The sequence below is a fragment of the Eptesicus fuscus genome, chromosome 8 (genome assembly GCF_027574615.1).
Source record: "Eptesicus fuscus isolate TK198812 chromosome 8, DD_ASM_mEF_20220401, whole genome shotgun sequence".
In the NCBI taxonomy this organism is placed as follows: domain Eukaryota; kingdom Metazoa; phylum Chordata; class Mammalia; order Chiroptera; family Vespertilionidae; genus Eptesicus; species Eptesicus fuscus.
The window spans coordinates 49853515-49871702 of NC_072480.1; positions in this window are offsets into that span (position 1 = coordinate 49853515).

An 18188-nucleotide genomic window follows, 5' to 3' on the forward strand; every position below is an offset into this window, starting at 1 on the left:
CTGTCCAATATGCTAAAGAAAAAACCCTATCTAATAAAGAGGGAATATGCAAGGGAGGGCATTTGGGGGTGACCGGGGTGTCAGGGGAGGGCAGTTAGGCATCGATCGGGCTGGCAGGGGAGTGATTAGGGGGTGAACAGGCTGGCAGGCAGAGCGGTTAGGAGCAATCAGGAAGGCAGGCCGGTGAGCAGTTTGGAACCAGCAGTCCTAGATTGTGAAAGGGATGTCTGACTGCCTGTTTAGGCCCGATCCATGGGGTCCCAGATTGGAGAGGGTGCAGGGGGGTCCCAGACTGGAGAGGGTGTAGGTTGGGCTGAGAGACACCCCTCCCCCCCGTGCACGAATTTTGTGCACCGGGCCTCTAGTCTATACTAATAATAGGGGTAATATGCTAATTAGACTGGGATATCTTCTGAACATCCTTCCAGACAAAGCCACGGTGGCGGGGCCAAGGCAGAGGCTGTTAGGGGAAATCAGGCCAGCAAGGGGGAGACAGTGGGGGTGATCAGGCCAGCGGGGGGGGGGGCAGCTGGGGGTGAGCCAGCTGGTGTGCGTGCAGTTGGGGGCAATCAAGCTGGCAGGAGGGGGCAGTTGGGGGCAAGCAGGCTAGCAGTGGGGGGCAGTTGGGGGCAATCAGGACAGCCGGGGGGCAATTGGGGGTGAGCAGGCCAGTAGGGGTGGCAGTTGGGGGCGATCAGGCCAGAAGGGGGGCAGTTGGGGGCAAGCAGGCCAGCAGAAGAGGGCAGTTGGGGGAAAGCAGGCTGGCAGAAGGGGCAGTTGGGGGTGATCAGGCCAGCATGCAGAGTGGTTAGGGGCTATCAGGCAGGCAGGCAGGTGAACAGTTAGGAGATAGCGGTCCTGGATTGTGAGAGGTATGTCCCACTGCCGGTTTAGGCCTGATCCCTGTACCTAAACCAGCAGTCAGACACCCCCCTCAGGGGTCCCAGATTAGAGAGGATGCAGGCCGGGCTGAGGGACAACCCCCCTCCATGGACAAATTTTGTGCACTGGGCCACTAGTTTTCACATGAGCTCCTGAGTAATTCTTTTGTGAGCTTGAGTCCTGGTCACTGAGAGCAGTAACTATTCCAATAGCTTACTATTTGATTACCTGGCTCTTAAAGGCCTATTTCATTTTTCTAGGTTTCCTACTTCTGATACATGTGGTTGCTTTCCTAAAACAATTTTCTGAACCCATGCCTTCTTTTGAAAGAAACCCTAGCAAAAACACATAGATTAAACAAAAACAAAACTAAACAAAACAATACTAATGATTTTTGTTATAGTTAAGAATATACAATTGGGAACTATTTAGAAAATATATGCCTGGCCTTTTTTTTTAGAAACTTATATATAATATTAATCAGGATTAGAGTAGGGTTAGGATAAGTAGAATCTAGCAATATGCAGATACTTTCATCTATATATACATTTATATATCTCTCCCCATAAAATATATGGAGCCCTCACTCCATTGGTTAAGTATTGTCCCATGCACCAAAAGATCACTGGTTTGATTCCCAATCACAGCATTTGCCAGAGTTCTGGCTTGATCACAGTAGAGGACATAAAGGAGGCAGCCAATCAATGATTCTCTCTCACATTTATGTTCTTTTTTCTCTCCCTTTCCATTCCTCTCTTTCAAAAATAAATCAAAATATATTTTGTAGCCAACATTTTTTAATATTTTTTTTATTGATTTCAGAGAGGAAGGGAGAGAAATTAAAACATCCATGATGAGAAAGAATCATTGATTGGCTGCCTCCTACATGCCCCCCACTGGAGATCAGCCTACAACCCAGGCATGTACCCTTGACCAGAATTGAACTGGGGACCCTTTAGTCTGCAGGCTGACACTCTATTCACTGTGCCAAACCAGCTAAGGCAATAAAAACATTTTAAAATAAAATAAAATATATAAAAAAAGAATAAAGACTACTTGCATTCAACGATGAAAAAAATAGAAAATATAAAGAAGAAATAAAGGAAAGAAAGAAGGAAAGCAAAAAAGCAAAAAAGAAGGAAGTAAGAAAGGAATGAAAAAGGAAGGAAAGAAAAAAGAAGGGAGAATAAAGAGGAGACAATGCGCGTGTGTGTGTGTGTGTGTGTGTGTGTGTGTGTGTGTGTGTGTAAAGAGAGACAGCCAGAGACAGAAATAGACAGAGGAGGGACAAATAGAATTCTATTTCAGATTATTGGGACCTGATTAAACATTATGATCAATAAGTATATCAATATGTTGTCAAAAAAGAAAAAAAAACTGAAAAAAATTTCCATCATAAATAGCTGTATCATGAATAGTTTCATTCTTTAGAAAGCAGGTTATCAGTATGTTACAATAATCATAAAAAATATTCAATTATTTTATTTATTTATTTTAAGATGATAGTATGAATCATGTTTCAGTGGCGGTATATATACATATTTTTAAATAATTATATAATTCCTTTATCTCCAGATATATACATACTAGTGGCCTGGTACACGAAATATGTGCACAGGGGTGGAGGGTGTTCCTCAGCCTGGCCTGCACCCTCTCCAATCTGGGACATCCCCCTCACAATCTGGGACCACTCACCTGCCTGATCACCCCTAACCACTCTGCCTGCCAGCCTGCTCACATCCAACTGCCCCCCCCACCAGCATGATTGCCCCCTACTGTCCCACACTGCCAGCCTGCTTGCCCCCAACTGCCCTCCCCTCCTGGCCAGATGGTCCCTAACTGCTTCTGCCTTGGCCCCTGTCACCATGGCTTTGTCCAGAAGGACATCTGGAAGTTCTCCCAGGTCTCCAGGTCTAATCAGCATATTATCCTTTTATTATTATACATTGTTTATGTAAATTATTATATATCTGGTTTGTGGAACATATTTTTACCTATAACACTTATAAGCATAAAGCATTTTATATTAACACTAGAGGCCCGGTGCCTGAAAATTCATGCACTGGAGGGGGGCGTTCCTCAGCTCAGCCTGACCCCTCTCACAGTCCAGGAGCCCTCAGGGGCAGGAGGCGACCGGCAATCAGGGGAAGGCGATGCCCCCATCATACCTCTGCTGCTGCCACTGCCGGCAGCACAAGCCTCAACTGGCCCTGGTTATCTGAGCCTCAGGTGGCCCTGGGCAGTTGATCAGCTACCATCCAAGGCTTGCCTGCACCTCGGGCATTGGCTGGAAAGCCACCCTTCAAGGCTTATCTGTGCCTCAGGCCGGCCCTAGGTGGCTGGGCAGCTGACATCTGAGGCTTGCCTGCATCTTGGGCTGGCCCTGGGCAGCTGGGGGGCTGAGGGCGGTTCTGGCCACACTGCATGCCTGCCACCCCCCCACCCCCGGCGGGGCTGAAAGGACTGGGGGACTCTGGCGGGGCTGAGGGGACTAGGCGCCGCCATCTTGTGGCTATGGGCGCCGCCATCTTTGTGACGGTCAATTTGCATATTTCCTCTTTATTAGATAGAATGGCAATGTGAAAACTATATTTATAAAATAAAAACATAGACACAGACTCCCAGGAAAATATCGAGACACATTTATTTATGTTAGGGTAACAGATTTTTTTCAGATGACTTATCTTTCAATATTTCCCAGAGTGTTACCTTTCAAATATGTCTTTTCAGCCAATTAAGCACACACTATAATTGATAACCTACGTGTGGAAAAACTCACCCCTAAGCTTTCAGTGGATTAACTATTCATTTCTCTCCTAAATTGCTTGTCTAATGTAGGAACTGTGGTCTGTTCTTTAACCCATGAAGTCACCCAGAGACTAGATAGGTGGAATCATTTTGATACTATCTCCATGTGTGACTTCAGAATATACTTGGTCAAGGGGTCAATAAAGCTTTAGGGTAGCATACAACCACTTTGCCTCATATTTCATTGGCCCTACTTGCCATATGACAGGTCTGCATTCAAATGCAAAAGAAATGGTTAATGTAGAATTTCAAAGAGATTATTTGGCCAACATTAATTTTTTTCTTCATGTTTTTCTTATCAAATACTCCTTTGTTTATTATGTTTCTGTACATGTTTTCATTTACATATAATATACAATCAAGAATCTCTAATAGAAGTAACCTAAATACCCATATCATCACTATATCTAGCTCAAATTCCTGAATGTCTACGTTGTATAATCATTTCAACAACAGGTCTGGCTGTGACACAGTCTGAAAACTATGAACTAGAGGAAAAATTTCCTTCCCTATACAAACTTTCAATATTTAAAAATAAAATAATTTCTGCAATAAATTCTCCTATCATAAAAGAAGCAAAGAAAGATCCTCAACAGTCAGAAGGCTGCAGTATTTCTGAAACACTGCTGAATGGGCATTGTGAGCAGGCCCTACAATCAAGTGTTGGTGAATATTCATTGCTTATGATACCCCCAAATGGCAAGCTGGACTTCTTATCCAGGTCCTTGTCCTATGAATTTTGAAGAGTAAAATTCGTGGACAAAAGGTCTTTATGTAAAAGCCTGGAAATTTATTGAAAGCATATACAAACTCCCAGGTGGGGAAGGATCCCCAAAGGCGTAACCCTTATGAGTCTTTGTCTAAGAGTTTATAAATACTGGCAGCTGCTTGGTCTGTTCACGCCACTTTCTAATTGGTAATTGGACCCTTCCTTATTTTATGTCCCGTCATGTTTTTTCTCAATTGGCCGATTTCCCCCTTTTTCCTGCCTGGTATCAGTTTCAAAGTTTCAAAGCCTACTCAGTGCACCCCCTTCTTCTTCCTTTTCTCTTGTAACATTCTGCTGCCTTCTGTGCTTGTAAGATAAATATTCTGGCGATTTGGAGCTGGCTCCATCCCTCATGTATGCATTCCTTTCCCATGGACCCTACCCTCACTGCCTCTCCTATCTCTAACTCCTCTCAATTCAATCTTGATTCTGCTTATAGGATTAGTTTCATAATACATTGCTTACTGTGGCCCTGGCCCTTCACTCAGGGAAATGCTTCTTTTTCCTTATTCTTCATAGCTTCCCTTGAGATAATGTGCCTATTGTGGACTTGTTCAACGTTTTAAACTCCTGTCAAATTACAGGAATTTGAGAGAAGGTGCAAAAGTCTAAGATACTAACAGCATTTTTAAAAAAATTATTGTTATTATAGGTTTGTACTTGCTTTAGCAATATAACTCTCTCAAAGCAGAGTAAAAGTTGTAAAAGTTTTATCTATTTTATATTGGCCCATTGCATATTCTACTGAAAGGAATTTTAGGCATAAATAGACAGGTTTAGGGAGTTTTAGGAATAAAGAGGGTCCATGGGGAAGGAATGCATAGGTGAGGGCTTGGAGATGCCAGAAGGCACACATTCACAGAGAAAAAGAAAAAAAAAAAAATGTGCCACAGGATAAAGGGAGAAGAAGACATCCATTCACAGGAGATAGGGAAAAGCCACAGGATATGGGGAAAAAGAGGAAACAAACTTTCACAGAGGAGAGAGAAATACTGACAAATAGGAGAAAGAGGAAAACAGATTTTCATAGGAGATAGAGAAATGTTACAAGATAAGGGGGAGAGAAGGAGAGGGCACCACATGGGGTTTGAAGCTGATATTCTGCAAAAGAGTGACCAATCAGAAGGGAGTAACAAAAAACAAAGAACTATAGCATTTATGAACCTTAGCAAAAGGGGCTTTGGAGGTTACCACCTTGTACTCCCTCCCTATGTGGGAGTCTGTATTTGTTTCCAATAAATTTCCACCCTTTTCATCTACCACCTTTTGTCCGTGGCTTCATTCTTCCAATCCATCTGGACAAGGACTCAGGAAAGAAATCATCCTTGCATCCTGCTCAGGAAAACAAGCCCAATCACTAGCAAATATTCATACCTATATTACTTATTAAGATATAATTTTCACATCTGTATATCTGATTATGTATATAATTCTAAACTCTACTTTCCAATTTGAATCTGGTAAGTTGAAATTAGGGCTTTGGGGGAAAAGTGATAGCCTGATTTTCTCTAAATCAGTTAGTTCAATTTTGAGGTTTTACTGTCCTCTATATCCTTCATTTGATCATTGCCACTAGGTATTTGAATCCTCAGAGAATTTTCTAAATAAATGTGAAGGCTATACTCTATTTTTATCTTTCCCCAAATGCTGAGTTTTGATCGGATAGGAAGCTGCCTCTCAAAACCTTTATCAATTATATCCTACTATTTGACAAATAGGAGAAAGAGGAAAACAGATTTGAGTCTATTCACAGCATCAAGACCCAAAGTTCCAGAATGTTTTTACGTCCTTTCATTTCTGCTTTTCAAAAATCAAATTGTTTCCTTATTTTATCTCTTTCTGGTAATGCTAGATAAAATTCAATCAATAACAACCCAAAATACTAAAATTCTGTTTTTGACCTCTTCCCCTAGAGCTACAAAATAATTGGACATGCAATCTTGATTTTTCAGACACATAGTGTCATCAAATATTCTGCTATTGCTTAACAGTGACAGGGCTCCAGCCTCTGCTAATTGTTTCCTCCACTCCCAACTGATAAGCTTGTGTCACACATTTTCGGTTTGTTGAGATGGCACTCTACTCCTAAAACCACTGTCTGTATTAGGCAATGACAGATCATGTCAGTTTCAAAGAATCCAAAAATATTAATTGATTAAAATAAATATATATTTGGTTCATTCTCGCTGTCCAACTCAGGTCAATGGTTAAGCTGCTTTCTACATAATTGCTCAAAGTCCAAGGCTATATGAGGCACCACTAAGTGATAACGCTACTGTATGTCGCTGATAGCTTCAGCTACGATAATGACAAGGAAAGACAGTGACACACTGACTTTTTTCATGTTTTATTGGTCACAGCTTATTAAATGGTATCACAGATAACCTTACTATCCCCCTCTGACTAAATTTGAGACATGCTTCTTCCTAGCCCCTAGTGGGATGACCTTCCATTTCTTAGAGCATTTTAGAAAATTTATAATTGTAAATTCTTTGTCTGTCCCTTTGAGATGTAAATCTTTTTAAAAGCCTCTTACAATGCAGGATTGTCTTTCTAAAGCACCTGGGAGCCATCCCTTTGAAATATAACACTCAAAGTTAATAATGATCCCTTCACCCACTCTGTGTGGAGAGTGGGTGGTGGGGGTGTAGAAGATTAATTTACTTGACAGCCTTGCTCCAAGTTAAAAAACTGCCTTTTGAGTTTACTTTTCATTTGGATCAAGACAATTACCAACACAAATGGCTTAAAATCCCTGCACCCCAGCTCTTAAAAATTCTCCAACCTTTTTTCTTTTCTTTTCTTTTTTTTTTTTTTTTTTTCTGGAGTTGAGCTCAGAATCAATTCTGGCTTCTCTGCCCTATTGCAACAACATAGAATAAAGTCTCCGTTGCTTGGGGAAATATTTACTTTGACAAAAGGAATAAGAAATTGTAAGGATGGAAAAAAAATGGGAGAACAAAAGAAAGATTGAACAGTATAGTGAACAGTAGTAATTCTTCTACTATGTACTAGAGTCAACAAGCCTATACTTTCCATATATTATGCCTACATAACCCAATCAAGACCCGAGATTCAAGAAATTAATTGCAAAAAAAATGCAACTCTAGTAAAGTAACTTTATGGAATAGTCCTCATTTATGGTGATACTGAAGCATAGTAACCTTCATCTTGTGTAAAAAAACTGCTGTTTGAAATTTTAACCCTGCTATTTTGGCTTCTATAAACACTTGTTTGCTTGCTTAAATAATAGGAAAAAATAAGACTACTCCCATTCCAGAGAGGCCATAAACTATGCCCCAGACAGAGTTGTCAGTGCTGGCACCAGGCCAGGCCTTGAGATATGGTCTCACAGCCCTGTCCCAGCACACAGGACTTTTTCTCAGAAGATCCAGAGTCTTGTTCCAAATTTGGAAGACAAAGAGCTGAAAAAAAAAAAAAAAAGAAGTATAAATAGGGAAGACTTCCACCATGTTGGGGCCCAGAATTTGACAGAGATATTCTACTCTGAGCCTGCTAGTGCTAGCGTAATAATAAAAGACTCCAAATTAATTTGGCTTATTGATTAAGGCGTCTTCTGATTTACAATGTAACAATACCATTGTAATAACCTGGTTATTATTTAACAGGAAAGGAGTAAAGAACAGATTAGATAATAAAGGCATACCATTTATACAGCTTTGCTAGAAAGCTGTAATTTAACATTCTCCAAGTCTGTCCCCTGCTGATGGATGGGAGAAGGGACTGGACATGGGTCGTTTGGATGCATGCCTAGTAAGGTCTGGGTGATGTGGGAAGATGCTTACCTGTCAGTCACACCAGGGAGCAACTCAGTGGCCAGGATTGGCTTATCCACTGCAAGGGCCCTGAACCTGAATATTTAAACTCCTGGACAAAGTGATAGGGGAGAGGGCACTTAATAGGAATAGGATTATGTCAGGAGCCAAGAGTCAGTCAAAGGATTAACTCTGACCTTCAGTAAGTTACTGAAACTAGGCCCACTTTCTCTTGCCTGAGGACAAAGCATTTCTTCTGTAGCCGCCCTTCAACTGCCACACCCTTTATCTATAGTTATGACTTTAGCCGATTATCTAGGTCAGCCCCCACCCCTCCTAGGCATCCACCCTTCTAGAAATCACATATAAGGAACGCTGTAAAAAATAAAATTTTGAGGCTTGATCAGAATCCCTTTTGTCTTGCCTCCATTCTTTGCGTCCCTTGTCTGTCTTTCATTCTCTTAGGTGCGCCGCCTCGGTACCCCCGTTAGAAGACCCCGCTGGCCGGGGCATTACTGGCGCCCAGACGTGGGGCCCGAGGGTTGGCTCTCCGGGGAACATCTGCACATCGGTCCGGCCGGACACCCTCTTGAGTCACCTTGGAACGCCGTGAGTGAAGACTCGGTCCCTTGATCGCCGCGGAGCTGCCCGTCCGTGAGTATGATCGCAGTTGAGTTTTGCAGATGATTTTTTCAGACAAGATTTAAGAGTGAATTCCTTGTGAGAATGAGTTTTTATGCCCTTTGACGGATTTCCTACACTTTGAGCTTCTCGATTCAACCTCCAGTCCGCTAATAAGCACTCGTCTCGCCGATCCGGGAAGAGTTAAGGGTACCGCGATCTGGCTGAGCGAGAACTCTGAATCACCCTGAGGAGTAATTTGTCTCTGGTCGGTTCCTCGTCACGTCTCTCGCAAACCCTGAGCTTGCTTTGTAAACTCAGGGCTGACCTGGCACGGGGTTTATACGTCCCAGAGGCTTACGCGGAGGAGGCAAAGAATTGAGAAGCTCCCACATCAACATGGGCACCTCTCTCAGTTCTCACAAGGTATTCCTCGGTGGGCCTAAGGAGTCCCTCAGGACGCGAGGAGTAAGGGAATCTGCTTTCTCTTACTGGAACCTTATAAAAGATATAATAAAAACAGGAGAGACAGTCTTAAAAGACAGCTCCCGCCCATCCTCAGCTTGCCCGTCAGTCGAGGTAGATATACCAGATGACCCACCTAAAGAAAAAAACAAAAACCCCATCCTACCCCCAGTACCGAAGTCCCCAGTATCTATCCCTCACTTAAAGATTTAAATAAAACACCCTTCGATGATAAACTCTCCCCGGAAGATCAGGAAACCCTTGATGAACAAGCTGCCCATTATCACGACGGTAAGAATCCCTGGGGTCTCACTGCTCCTGCTCTTCAAGAGCCTCCTAATAAAACTTACAAACCCCCATCATACAACCCCCCCACCTTTTACTATCCTCCTCCTCTACCATATAACCCCCCCACCTTTTACTATCCTCCTCCTTTACCATACAACCCCCCCACCTTTTACTATCCTCCTCCTTTCCGTGCTACAGCTCCAAATCTACCCTTTAATTCTGACCCCATCAGACAAGCTAAAGTCTCTCTTACCCGAGACATATCCTCTTTAAAAGAAATCCTCCAACAAAAACGAGAACACCTCCAGCTTATTAAAGAAGTCCAAGCCCTCGAGGCAGAACTTATCACTCTCTCTACTAACCCAAACCCTTCCAAAACCGTCCCAAAAAACCTGAAATCAAAAACCACCCTCCACGCTTTTCCTGTCACCCGAAGTCAGGGTTCCCGCCCTACGGTCGTTGAGGAAGAAGCTGACTCTCAAACTCAAAATCCAGACTCAGACAATGAAGCTTCAGACACTGAAGACCCCAACCCTAGCCAGAGTAACACATCTGAACAAAAATACCACCGCCTTAATCTTAAACATCTTAAAGATCTTAAAGCCTCGGTCAGTAACTATGGCCCTACGGCCCCCTTTACCATCGCCCTTCTCGAAAGCTTAAGTGACAAATGGCTCACACCTAATGACTGGCTATCCTTAGCTCGAGCCACGCTCTCAGGAGGTGATTATGTCCTTTGGTGTACAGACTTTGTTGAAAACTGCCGAGAAACAGCCCAACGTAATAATGAAAGTAAAAACTCCCGCTCGTGGACCAGAGATAAACTTCTTGGCAGACCCCCCTATGAAACCAATGAAGTCCAGGCCAAATTTCCCCCTGGTTTACTAGCCCAAATCCAAGTCGCCGGTCTTAAGGCTTGGCGCCATCTCCCCCCTAAGGATTCTGCCACTACCTCGCTAGCCAAAATTCGCCAAGGGGCTGACGAGCCTTACAGTGATTTTATCAGCCGCCTCATGGACGCCGCTGAAAGATTAGTGGGGGGAGGTGAAACGGAAAGTGCCTTTGTGAAGCATCTCGCTTATGAGAATGCTAACCCTATCTGTCAAGAGACGATAAGACCTCATCGATGTGGCAATCTCTCTGATTATATTAAACTCTGCTCTGGAATAGGTACCTCCCACGCCATTGGATTGGCTATAGGAGTGGCTCTAGAAAATTATACCCAAAAACAGCCAAATACACAACAAAAAACCTGCTTTAATTGCAAACAGCCAGGACACTTCATAAAGTATTGCCCCAATGGCAAACAACCACGGGCTCCCCCAAAGACCGCTTGCCCTCGGTGCCGACGCGGTCTCCACTGGGCTAATGAATGTTACTCAAAAACAGATATCGAGGGTAAAGCCCTTCCACCCTGGCAGGGAAACTCCTCAAGGGGCCAGCCCCCGGCCCCAAATACGGTACCGAACCAAGGGGCCATCAGGTTCGTCCCGCAACAGATCGTTCCCGCTCAGGCATCAGCTCCCTCTGCCGCGCCACCCCAGGAAGCGCAGGACTGGACCTCTGTTCTGCCTCCAATACAATATTAATACCAGATCAAGGCATTCAACTTATTTCCACTGAGGCTTTTGGACCCTTACCTCCAGAAACATTTGGTTTGATCTTAGGGTGTGGCAGTTCCTCCTTGGCAGGCCTTCAGGTTACCCCAGGGGTCATTGACAATGATTACACAGGACAGATTACCATTCTAGCTTCAGCCCCCTCAGGGCCCATATCCATTTCCAAAGGACAAAGAATAGCTCAGCTTATCTTACTTCCCCTAAACTCTACCAATAAAAGTAATATTCAACAACCTAGGTTGGATTCTGCCTTCAGTTCCTCTGATATCTATTGGGTTCAACAGATTACCACTGAGAAGCCACTCTCATAGCTTTAAATGCCTCCAACCCTCACCTTGCTGGAGACTGCTGGCTATGCATGACTCTTGGAACTCCCACTCCTACAGCTATTCCGGCATCCAATTCCTCCATCACTGAAGGTACCAATTGTAGTCTTAATGTCCCCTTCAGGGTTCAACCCGTAGGTTTCAACCTTTCTATCTGCTATCAAAGAACATTCCAAAATGTTCAGAGGAACCGAAGGCAGAATCCAATCTAGATCATAACTGATCTAGATGTGGGATTTATAACCTTTTCTAACTGCTCCAAAATCACTGACTACTCTGAGCCCCTATGTCCTGCCCCCGGGCAAGTTTTCCTTTGTGGCAATAATCTAGCCTAGACAGCCCTACCAACAAATTGGACTGGACTTTGCTTACAAGCTAACATTCTCCCAGACATCTCTTAGGTGCGCCGCCTCGGTACCCCCGTTAGAAGACCCCGCTGGCCGGGGCAGGATTACAGTTATTTAATGACAAGTCACCTGACTAACTGTCGATAAGAGGCTTTCTTACAGACCCTGCGAAACTGGAGCATGTGCTACAAGAAGTAAAACAGCTGTAAAAAAGAGAAGCGACGCCTCTAGATGGGTCCATTGCTTAGAAAAGAAAATATATTTTGAGAACAAAGGACAGGATGCACTTTGATTTGCACTCCGGGAGTTTGCCTCAGGAATGCTGACCATTCTCCCATCCCAGGAACTGGTGGAGTTGGGTTTTAATCCAATGGAAAATTAATTTACCTTATCAGACTCCAAGATCCTCTGAAGTGAAAAGTGGGGCTCCCGGTGGTTCTTGTCCTCATGGAGTTTGAAGAATAAACTCACAGACAGAAAGGCTTCCATAAAAAAAAAAAAAAAAAGAAGAAGTTTATTGGAAGCAGATATAAACTCCATCTGGTCAGGGATGTCCCCAAAAGGAACCCCAGGGGGAAGAGCCCCTAACCCCCCAGTGGGAAACGCCCGCTCGCTCTCTCTCTCTCTCTCATGGGAAAATCAAAAAGTCCCGCCTTGCGTTCCTTTGTCTCCAGTTTATATATGCTGCAGTTCTTTGTTTGAATCTGACCTTTTCTTATTGGTCCCTTTACTTAATTTGGAACCCCCATGTCTCCCTCATTGGTTATTCTGCTATATAGAATTAGTTTCAAGGCTCAAAGCCCACGTCGTGGCCTCTCCCCCCCCCCCAACACCCCCCCATTTTCTCTCCCTCTTACCTTGCTGGTTGGAGTCACTTTTGATTTACCTTATGGTTTTCTCCCAGTTGTGCTGGCAGAGATGTTTTATCTTATAGCCTCCCAGCTACTCAGGTCAGGGCTACTTTTGGCCTAACTTATGGTCACTTTATGCTCAGGCCAGAGATACCCCTGTCTGTCCTTGGTTTCTGGCTGTTTTAGTTGCTCAGGCCAGAAATGTTTTCATCTGCCTGTGACACTTCTCTATCCGCTGTACAAGTAAGATTAACATTTTGGCGTCTTCAAGTCTCTATGTATGCATTCCTCTCCCATGGACCCTCCTTATTCCTAAAACTCCCCAAACCTGCCTATTATTTCCCTAAAACTCATTTCAGAAGGAGACATACAGACCCTGGACTCAATAGCCCTCACCCTGCACCCCTTTCCCCCTGGCATGCAGCCTTTCTTCCTTACCCCTATAGAATCAGCAGCCTAGTAGGAGGTGTTACAGCAGAATTTACAGGATGACCTGCTGCTATCTCCATACTGCCAGCATTATTGGAATCAATGCTCAGCTATGATTTAACCCTGTCTCTGCTTAATTTGGCTCACGTAGTGACAGGCAGTCCAGACCCGTTTTGTGTCTGGTTTCAAAAGAAGTGCTCCCTCTGGGCTCTTTGGCCCTCCAGCTCTCTTGCATGCAGGCTCCTTGCTCTGCTGCTGCAGGGGGCTCTTCCCTGCATTTGCCCACGTAGCCCAGGGCCATGTGGACTCCACACAATGGACTAATGAACTTTAACTAGCCTGACACTCTGCTGGACCCAACTCCAGCATGGAATGGACACTTTGACACTGGCCTTGCTTCTGGCTTTACTGAATCCACAGCTGCCCCCCTTTTAGGACTCGTTTAAGGGACATGGGACATTGAAAACTGAGGAATGTAAATCCACACAAATAAAGCCTCTCACATCTCATTCTCCTGAGGCGGCTTCTGAAAATGCTGCTTTCAGCAGTGCCCCAAGAACTCCACTCCCATGAGCAACAGGAAAATCTGGCCCACTGATTTCTCTGGTAACAGTGGGAGCTAAACCCAGTAAAAGAATGGAAATTTCAGGAAAGCAGCCAACAAACATACCCCTATCACAAACATGACTCCATTTAGATGGGCCTTTAAAATTAATTAAATGTTCTTTTTGTTTGTTTGTTTTTCAATGCTGTGCTTATTCATTTTACCACCCCGCATTAGGACATCAGTTTCCTCTGAACGTATCTTCAGTTACTTCAACATCTCTATAGAAAGCTTTTTATTTTATTTTTTATTTATTTATATACTAGGGGCCCGGTGCACGAAATTCGTGCACTGGGGAGGGTGTCCCTCAGCCCAGCTTGCACCCTCTCTAATATGGGACCCCTCGGGGGATGTCCAACTGCAGGATTAGGCCCGATTCCACACAGGAATCGGGCCTAATCCTGCAGTTGGACATTCTTCTCACAATCCGGGACTGCTGGCTCCTAACCGCTCACCTACCTGCCTGATTGACCCCTAACTGCTCCTCTGCGGGCCTGATTGCCCCCAAATACCCTCCCCTGCTGGCCTGATCACCCCCAAGGCTTTTATTATAGAGTATAGATATGACCCTGCACAGAAAATTTTACTAACCCTGCTTTACAATAAGGGCTTGACGATTGAATCATTAGGACCAGACACCAAGATTTCCTTTCTTTGAATAGTGGAGGGAATACTTACCTTGTCTTTAAGTTGCCCGGAAATTAAAATGAGATAATGACTTAGAAAAGTATAAAAGCATCACATAAAGACAACTGTCTTTTTAATGAAGTGGCAAAATGAAAAACACTTTTTATTCTCCCCTTCCTTCCTTTACAGCTTTTATTTAAACTTTGAAATTTACAAAAATTTCACTCCAATTTTCATTTCTTTACATTCAACATTATTTTGTATTGGTTTCAGGTTTTATATTAGTTACAGAATAGTGGTTAGACAATCATATACTTTACAAAGTGTTCCCCGATATTTCTAGTACCCACCTGGCATCATACCATCATTACAACACTATTGACTATATTCCCTATTTAAGTGACAATGGGTTTACAGGTTCCTTTCAGTCTTTCTTTTGTGTTTTTTTGTCCGTCCTTTTCTTTCTCACTTCTTCCCTCATTTTCTTTATATAGTATCTCAATTGGCCATCAAAGCTCAGTGAAGGCACTGGGACAGGCTTCATCCATTTTACAGACCAGGAAACTGAGGCCAATTCCAGTTGGCTGTGGAACTTGACTCAGGAAGCCCTCAGAGCACACAGGAAGCCCTCAGAGCCATGCTCTTTGCGCTTCCTAAGGGGCAGCGGCCCAGCAAACAGAACAAACCTTCCAGTCAGGCTTCCCAGCCTCTTTCTCAAGCACCTCTTCATTGCAGATGCTCCACATTCTTTCCTCTCCCCCCATTCTTTACTGCCCCGCCTTCTCCGAAGCAGGTGGAAGGCGTCCCACTCACTGCCTAGGCATGCTCTGCTATGGGGCAGGGTGTAGCGAGCTTGCTTTTGGGTGAAGGCAGGAGCAGTAGTCACTACCTCTGAAGTGTGAAGGCCGCCTGAGCGAGGCCCATTAGCACTGGGAGCTTCTCTGAATCACCTCAGTCAGTCCAGTACCCTGCAGTGCAGCACCCCTCCACTGAGGTGCTCCATCCCTCAACCCCCGCCTCAGGGGTGAGGGTCCTTGCCCCTCTGCCAGGAGTCCTTCCATGCCCCTTGACCCCTGGCTGGGCCCACCCACATCTTGGGGGCACTATAGAACCTCCGTCTCTCTGCAGATGAAGCAGATCCCTGCCCTAGGTCTCTGCAAAGCTTTGAATCTGTGGCCAGAGGCCTGGTCTGGGTCTCAGCAACCACATGCCTGCAATGTTCCCAGGGACCCTGGGAGGGGCTGGGCGAGTCCTGCCACGCCCAACCTAGGGTGGCGATGGCCCCCGGATGCCCCCGGAACGCATGGCTCCGCCCAAATCGCCCCCCCAGGGTGGCGATGGCCACCCGGGACACCCGGCAGCGCCTGGCTCGGACAGGACACGCCCCCCGGGTGGCCATGGATGCGGACACCCAGGGAGCACCGGGCTCGGAGTGGACCCGCCCCCCGTGGCGATCGCCATGCTGACACCCCGGGGAGCGCCGGGCTCGGCCCGGACCCGCCCTCCAGGGTGGCGATCGCCACTTGGCCCGGACACGCCCCCGGGTGGCGATGGCCATGCTGACACCCCGGGGAGCGCCGGGCTCGGCCCGGACCCGCCCCCCCGGGTGGCGATCGCCATGCTGACACTCGGGAAGCGCCGGGCTCGGCCCGGACCCGCCCTCCAGGGTGGCGATCGCCACTTGGCCCGGACCCGCCCCCCCCGGGTGGAGATCGCCACGCTGACACCCCAGGGAGCGCCGGGCTCGGCCCGGACCCGCCCCCCCGGGTGGCGATCGCCATGCTGACACCCCGGGGAGCGCCGGGCTCGGCCCGGACCCGCCCCCCCGGGTGGCGATCGCCATGCTGACACCCCGGGGAGCGCCGGGCTCGGCCGGGACCCGCCCCCCCCCCCCCCCCCCCCGGTGGCGATCGCCATGCTGACACCCCGGGGAGCGCCGGGCTCGGCCCGGACCCGCCCCCCCGGGTGGCGATCGCCATGCTGACACCCCGGGGAGCGCCGGGCTCGGCCCGGACCCGCCCTCCAGGGTGGCGATAGCCACTCGGCCCGGACACGCCCCCCCGGGTGGCGATCGCCATGCTGACACCCCGGGGAGCACCGGGCTCGGCCCGGACACACTGCCCCCGGTGGCGATAACCATGCGGACACCCCGGGGAGCGCCGGGCTCGGCCCCGACCCGCCCCCCCGGGTGGCGATCGCCATTCAGACCCCCGGAACTTACTGGATTGCCCGCAGCCATCTTGGTCTTCCCAACGGCCGGATGGGCCACCTGGAGTCCCGCCCCCAGCCTCTGGCAGGCCCAATCATGGGCATAGCGGAGGTGCGGTCAATTTGCATGTTTCTCTATTATAAGGTAAGATATATATTTTTTTTATTGATTTATTACAGTGAGGAAGAGAGAGGGATAGAGAGTTAGAAACATCGATGAGAGAGAAACATCGACCAGCTGCCTCTTGCACACCCCCTACTGGGGATGTGCCCGCAACCAAGGTACATGCCCTTGACCAGAATCGAACCTGGGACCTTTCAGTCCGCAGGCCGACGCTCTATCCACTGAGCCAAACCGGTTTCGGCTATAGAAAGCTTTTTAAACTTCTGGCTCCTTGGACTCCATGAGGCTCCAGTCTATCTAAAGCGCACTCCATTTTGTTACAGTAGGTAGTTAGATATGAGCAGGGCAGGGCCAGGATGTACTGATCATGCTTGACTAAAACAGAGGAGTAAGTAATGGTACATTAACACAAGGGCATACTCTGTGGCAGCAAAAAAGAAGGAACTCCTATCATTTGCAACAGCATGGGTGTAAAAGTATTATGCTAAGTGAAATAAGCCAGTCAGAGAAAGATAAGTATTACATTATCTCACTCATCTGTGGAATGTAAAAACAACCATCACAATTAGACAAAAGAGAGGGAGAAACAAATATAGCTAAAGCCACTCACAGCACTGTCAGGAGCCAAGAGTTGGTCAAAGGATTAACTCTGACCTTACTTCAGTAAGTTACTGAAACAGAAACTCACGGAAACTAGGCCCACTTCCTCTTGCCTGAGGACAAAGCATTCCTTCTGTAGCCGCCCTTCAACCGCCACACCCTTTACCTATAGTCAGCACCCTTTACGACTTTAGCCGATTATCTAAGTCAGCCCCCACCCCTCCTAGGCATCTCCCCTTCTAGAAACCACATATAAGGAACGCTGTAAAAAATAAAATTTCGAGGCTTGATCAGAAACCCTTTTGTCTTGCCTCCATTCTTTGCGTCCCTTGTCTGTCTCTCATTCTCTTTTTTTTTTTTTTTTAATATATTTTATTGATTTTTTACAGAGAAAAAGGGAGAGGGATAGAGAGCTAGAAACATCAATGATAGAGAAACTTCGACCCTGCACACCCCCCACCGGGGATGTGCCCACAACCGATGTACATGCCCTTGACCGGAATCGAACCTGGGACCTTTCAGTCCGCAGGCCGACGCTCTATCCACTGAGCCAAACCGGTTTCGGCCGTCTCTCATTCTCTTAGGTGCGCCGCCTCGGTACCCCCGTTAAAAAACCCCGCTGGCTGGGGCACAGCACCAATAGGCAAACCTCACGAGCCCACCAGTGAAGCAGGCTAACAGAATTCTATGGAGCCCACCAGCTAAAAGGCTAATAGTACAAAAGGATTAAGACAGAACATGGGAGGAGCAAAAGTAAGTACAAAATCAGGACTTTTTTTTTTTTTTTTTACCAATTATAAATCCTACCTATCAATAGTGAAATAACACTAATATTCTATTTTCT